Source organism: Sminthopsis crassicaudata, chromosome 6 (genome assembly GCF_048593235.1).
Source record: "Sminthopsis crassicaudata isolate SCR6 chromosome 6, ASM4859323v1, whole genome shotgun sequence".
NCBI classification, from domain to species: Eukaryota; Metazoa; Chordata; class Mammalia; order Dasyuromorphia; family Dasyuridae; genus Sminthopsis; species Sminthopsis crassicaudata.
Window position 1 is genome coordinate 141,405,432 of NC_133622.1, and position 6,360 is coordinate 141,411,791.

Consider the following 6,360-nt stretch of genomic DNA (forward strand, 5'->3'; position numbering starts at 1 on the left):
ATGGGCTTTAACTATTTTTTGTCCCATGCCTCATCTAACTGCGTCTAAGCAGTCAGGCTGTTTGCTTCTTCTTGATTCTAAAAATCAAGGAGCGCGTCTTTCTACTTACCTTTCCTTGTTCCAGCGAATACACTGCCCAGGTCCCTGTTCAAGGTGCCACTTGTTGTGGGTCTGCTTCCCTGCAGCTTCACTGGAAACTGAAAGTTTCTTACTGCGCGCCTCACGCTATCACCAGCCTTCGGACGTCTCCGGCCCCGCTCCGGAGACAGGAGCGGGGAATAAGCAAACAGAGAGCCAACGTGTAGCAGAACTGGTCTTTATTGTCTGCACCCAAAATGTCTCCCCGAGTTGCCGCTGGCAATTCCTCTTATAGAGGTTCTCGGACCCTCCCCGAAACCTCCCATCGTGGGCGGGGCCAGCTCCCTTATCAATGCCTAGTCGGGTTTCTCCTTTTATGGCCAGGCGACTCATAGCTCTACGCATCCACAGACACGCAGCTCTAATAATCAACCCGGAGCTGGAGTTGACTGACATTAGGGCGGCTCCCTTCCGCACAGAGAAGATCGGTTCTAGGCCCTTTACAGGTTTCCACAAATATTGTTAAAATAGGATAAAGGGAAAGGTGAAATATTTTGTTAAGATATCACTAATCAATCACCATTTGAGTCAAGGAATTGGCTAAACAACAAAATTCCTGACAAAGCAGCCCAGACCTAAGCTGGACCAAACTGACTAAGGTCAGTGACAAGGCACAAGCCTTCTTGATGGAGGTTGAGGTCCCTTTAAGATTCCTTTCTAATTGCCCAAACTATGGCTGACCTTGATTCACAAATCCTGGTCAAAGGCATCCCTTGAATATCCGGGCCCAGCCCCATTATCAGCTCAGCTTCCCCCAACCCTCACCTGATCTGAGCTAACTGAAAAGCCCTTACCCCCCCCCCAAGAACTTGGGGGGTACCGTCCATCATCTTCTAGGTATAAAAGAAACAAGCCAGAACGCCCTCTTTGCAGGAGCCCTCCCAGCCAACACATGGTATCCTTCCAGCCATGTAACGGTTCCTGCCCGCCCAGCGGCCACCTCTGGCCCTGGCATCTTTCTAACTCAGCTTTACTTCCAAATTTCTATAATAAACCTTTTATTTATCAATCTAGGTTTTCGGGCTTGTAAGTTCATTTTACAGGGGACACTGTGCCTCATGGGATTATCTATGCCCCGAGAAATGGGGTTCCCCCTTTCCTTTTCCTCATTAGTTGGTGGTGAGAAGGCCGTTCCTCCTGCTCGAATTCAGGGCAGAGACTGGGGTCTTCTAAGGCTTAAGTCTAGAAGAGATTTGCATAAAAAGGGCATCTCTGCTTTTTTCTGAGTGTCTGGAGGCAGGAGTTGCCTTGAGAAGAGAACTGAGAATCTCAGGTTAGCAAGATAAAGGGAAACCAACAGGTGTTATAAATTAGTTTTGTTTTTACAGATCTCTATTAGTTGTCCAGTAGCAGACAGATGACCAGGCTAAATACTTATTTGGCCAAGCATTTAGGATGCAATGATTACGTATATGACATAATTGAATTGCATTAAAAATTTCTATTGACCATTGCTCTGATCTTAAAACCAGTTACATGAGGAAAAAAATGCAAGAACATAAATTCTAAACAAATATTTATCATAACCTTATGTTGATAACAATAAAGAATTTGTCCCCATAGGTTCATATCCAAGTAGATTATATTCATACAAATTATTTATACAAATCAGTTTGTTTTTAAAATACCCAATGCAAATACAATCATATACAGAATGTCTAATTCCACATAAGAGAATTCAAGAAGTTAGCAGTTAAACTTTTAGAAACAAATAAATATAAATTCATAAATTATGGATGACATTCACAGAAACTCAGGCTAAGTTTGAATATTGCTCTTTTCCCAACCTTTTTGCTTCAAAGGGGATAGATTTGCTGGGTGTGTCCTAACAGCAGGGAGGCCCCGTCAAGGTGGGTAGAGATAGATTTGTTAGTTATTAGTTCAGTGGAATTTATTGAGAGGCAGTAACTGGACCCCGACTCTATAGCTTTCATTCCCTTTAGGTGTCCCTAAGAGAGAGAGAGAAATATGACAAAAACTTTTATTTCGCCAGAGTTGTGCCATGACATCTCAATGAGCAATGCTTGGCTTGAGCGTAGAGCTCCAGACAGCGTCAATCAAGTCCCAGGAAAATGACCTGTCCCACCTCGTTGATAGAGTGTGGAGGGTTTATGTTACCTCATGAACTGGAAGACTGAAATAGAGGCAAGAGCAATATTGGAGTAGGTCTCTAGAGAGATGACATAATCAGTGGAGACAGCATTTTGATAAGAGATTCCCATAGCTTGGGATGGGAGAGGCATTCTGCTATTCTGAAATATAAGATCTTATCAAGTATTCTGATAAAGAGGCAGGGGGAGGTTTTGTAGAACTAAGAGGCAGGGAAATTGAGGCAGGACTGAGTCAGGATAATTAGGGAAACTGAGTCAGGACAATAAAACAAACCAGACTAAAACTAGAAAATGCAAGGACTTGTGGCAAGGACCATTTCTCCTCAATAACCCCAGAATTATTAGCATAGAACAGCACTCCTTATTCAGAGAGAGACACTCGCCTTCCTGTTTGAATCTCTGCAGTTGGGGGGCATCTCAGCCAGAAATGGAGAGTCTTTAGGTCTGTGGTCATTTGTGCATTTAACTCAGCCTCTGCTGTGTAGCAGTGCTCAAGGCAGTCCTGCTGCCCTGAGAAGGCACCCCAAGTCAGGGGCTCCGAGAGAGAGACAAAAAAATGGAGTTTGAGAGCTTCATTCTCTCCTCTCTCTCTCTCTCTCTCTCTCTCTGGCTCTCTCTCTCTCTCTCTCTCTCTCTCTCTCTCTCTCTCTCTCTCTCTCTCTCTCTCTTTCTCGGGAGGACAGATTTCTGAGTAAATTATGCAATTAGACCAAGACAGGCCACCCCAAACCATTAGAGTCCTGATGTCAAAATGCTGAAATAATAAAGGAATTAGGGTAACAGGGGGAGAGAAACAGATCAGAGAGGCTGCCAGTCCTTGGACAGGTGTCTGATTTTTGGTTGTTTCTAAAGAATAATCCCAAAGACTGAATAAGGGATTTCAAAGTTAAAACATAACTCGGCAAATCATAATCTAGCAAATTTTAAGGAAAGAGTAAAATAGTTTCCAATTCGGCCTGAACTGAAATAAGACATCAGTTTTTCCCAATTTCCTGACCAGCTGAAATCTCAGTTTCCTTCCTCCCCTGTTTGCAGAAATTATCAGATTATACATAACAGACTAGTTAATTTCCTGAAACAGCAATAGTAAACAGTTTTATGCAGCAATAGTTAAACAGGTTTATATAGCAATAGTTAAAAGTTTTCTCATACAGAACAATACTCAAACAGTTTTGTGCAAGTCCCCCAGTTTTAACAAGCAGGCCCATATCAAAACCTTCTCTTTGGAAGAGAAATCCCACGTGACCCCTCCCTACTCTGTTAGAAGAGGCAGAGAGAGGGGAAGGCAGCTAGCCTCAGGCTACAGGTACTTAATGCAGAGAATAGTGGCTAAGTGGAGGACAAAAACCCTACTTCCACCCATCTTCTAGTGATTAGGGTGTGGGAGCGTTTGGGGCATTTAGAAAGGTCAGACCCTATTTGGAGATAAGTTACTCCTGAAGCAAGTTGGGGGTTGGTCAAGTAGAGAGAGATTGGAACGCTACATAGAATTCAGGTGTTAATTTAGCCATTCTCTAAAAGGCAGCTTGAGGGAGAGTCTATTCCTATTCTATATCCCGGACTTCCTGGACTGAAGCCAGAGGAATTGAGGCAAGAGAGACAATTTAAGGAAACTGAGGCAATAAAAAGGAACTGTCGCACACCAGAACAGAGAAAGATTCTAGCGAGGTGCCAAATTAAAAGTAGTTAAGGAGCATTTAAATAGTTTCACTCTTTTTAATTCACCCCTGCCTGCCTGAAGTCAGGATGGGAGGGAAAAAAAGGAGAAATCAAAAGAAACTATTCTCACTCTCTTAACAATTAATTTGCCTGGATTCAGAATTTAGTTCCCCAGCCAAAATTACAAAGATGTCCTTTCTGAAATGATAGCGTGGCCAAAGCTGCACTTCAGAAAAGCCCTTAATTATTGGCATATAGGGCATAGGGGGCATAAGATACCAATGCTTGAGAAATAGAGTGCTCTAGGAGTTCCTGAGACAGAGAAAAGCTGTTCAAAAACTGCTCAAAGTTTATAGGCTTTAGAGAGCAGGTAAGTATGCCCTGAGGCTTAGAAAGAAAATGGGCTGTTTTAAAATCCTATATCCAGCCTAGAGAGCATGGTCAGGAAACCAAGTCCCATTTTAAAAGGTATGGGACAAGCTAATTCTCTGAGAGGACTGGAAGCCTTAGCTCCTTTAAGAGCCAGGTAGAAGCTATGAGAGGGGAGTTTCTAGAGATCTTGCAAAGAGTCCCCAAATCTCCCCACTGTACCCCAAGAAGGGGACAGGATGGGAGCATTTAAATGGCAGGTTAAGCCACATGGGAGAGGTTGGAAAAGAGAGAGGATGGGGAAGGGAGAGATGTTATCTTACCCAGTGCTTCTCGGATGGCGAAGGTGAAGGCTCACACAGTTGGGTAGAGACACATCTCCAAGTTCGCCCCAATCCATTGACCATCTCCTTGTGGCTACAGCCCGACCACTACGGTTGAGTTTGAGAAGGGCTCAAACACAGATTTCTCCCCCAGAAGCAAGGAGACTGCTGGCCTGGGACCTGAGAGAGATGGCCACTTGATTGGGGTGAAGGGTGAAGAGACACTCTCTCGTGTGTCAGAGTTGCAGCCTGAGGGCAGGCTTAGAAATGCCTTGGAAAAGGTCTTTTGTCTCTAGAAGAAGTGGCCTGAAATGCAAGTAGTCTCCACGGGAGACTTTGCTCCAAGCCCAAACCTGGTCTGAGTGTCCTATGTTTTAGAGATAGAGTGAGACAAGGGAAGGAACACAGATATTCTTCCCAGAAGCTGCTTGGAACTCCTAAGGACGAAAATTGGTTCTGAGAGACCTGAAAAGGTCTGAAAAGGTTAAGGTTAGTTTTGGGGGGTAACAATTTTCAGGGTCCCCGGGTGGGCCACCAACTAATGAAGGAAAGGAAAGGGGGAACCCCATTTCTCGGGGCATAGATAATCCCATGAGGCACAGTGTCCCCTGTAAAATGAACTTACAGGCCCGAAAACCTAGATTGATAAAGAAAAGGTTTATTGTAGAAATTTGGAAGTAAAGCTCAGTTAGAAAGATGCCAGGGCCAGAGGTGGCCGCTGGGCGGGCAGGAACCCTTACATGGCTGGAAGGATACCATTTGTTGGCTGGGAGGGCTCCTGCAAAGAGGGCGTTCTGGCTTGTTTCTTTTATACCTAGAAGATGATGGACGGTACCCCCCAGGTTCTTGGGGGAGGTAGGGCTTTTCAGTTAGCTCAGATCAGGTGAGGGCTAGGGTAAGCTGAGCTGATAATGGGGCTGGGCCCGGATATTCAAGGGATGCCTTTGATCAGGATTTGTGAATCAAGGTCAGCCATGGGTTGGGCAATTAAAAAGGAATCTTAAAGGGACCTCAACCCCCATCATTCTGACATATAGAAGGGACAAATAAAGAGAATTGTAAATTTGATCAATTGTAACTGTTTGTAAATCCAACCAAATTGTAACTCTGTAAATACGATGAATCTAAACTTTGAAGGGAAGAGTAAGAAACCAAACTAACAATATAATGCTTACTCCCCATTCAATACTAGAGATATCTCTTCCCATGAGCAAACATGCTTGCCATGAGAATCATTGAATAAAGGATTCTTCTCTCTCACTCTAAAAAAGCATTGGTTTTAAAGCTACTCCTGAGCCTGCTTGCAAATGGGGAAGTTGTTGTGGGCCAGAACTCTGTACTTGAAACAAGGATTCTTACAAGGTGCTTACTCAGTGAAATTGATAAGATAATGGTTATCTGGTTTAGCATGGTGATTAATAGTTTTCCAGTTCAATATGATTGATTTAATCTTACAACAGCTAAATGGTTCCCTAGTGATATGATTTGTTTATACTCCATATACTGTAAATTAGTGGTCCTCAACTTTTTAAGTAGGGGGCCAGTTCACTGTCCTTCAGACTGCTGGAGGGTGGACTATAATAAAAACAAAAACTCACACTCTGTCTCCGCCCCTCAGCCAATTTGCCATAACCCTGTGGGCCAAGTAAACATCCTCATCAGGCCACATTTGGCCCTCAGCTGTAGTTTGAGAACCCCAGCTATAAATGACCTAATTATAATAGAGCATATAAACTGGGACAAACTCAATCAGGATGGGA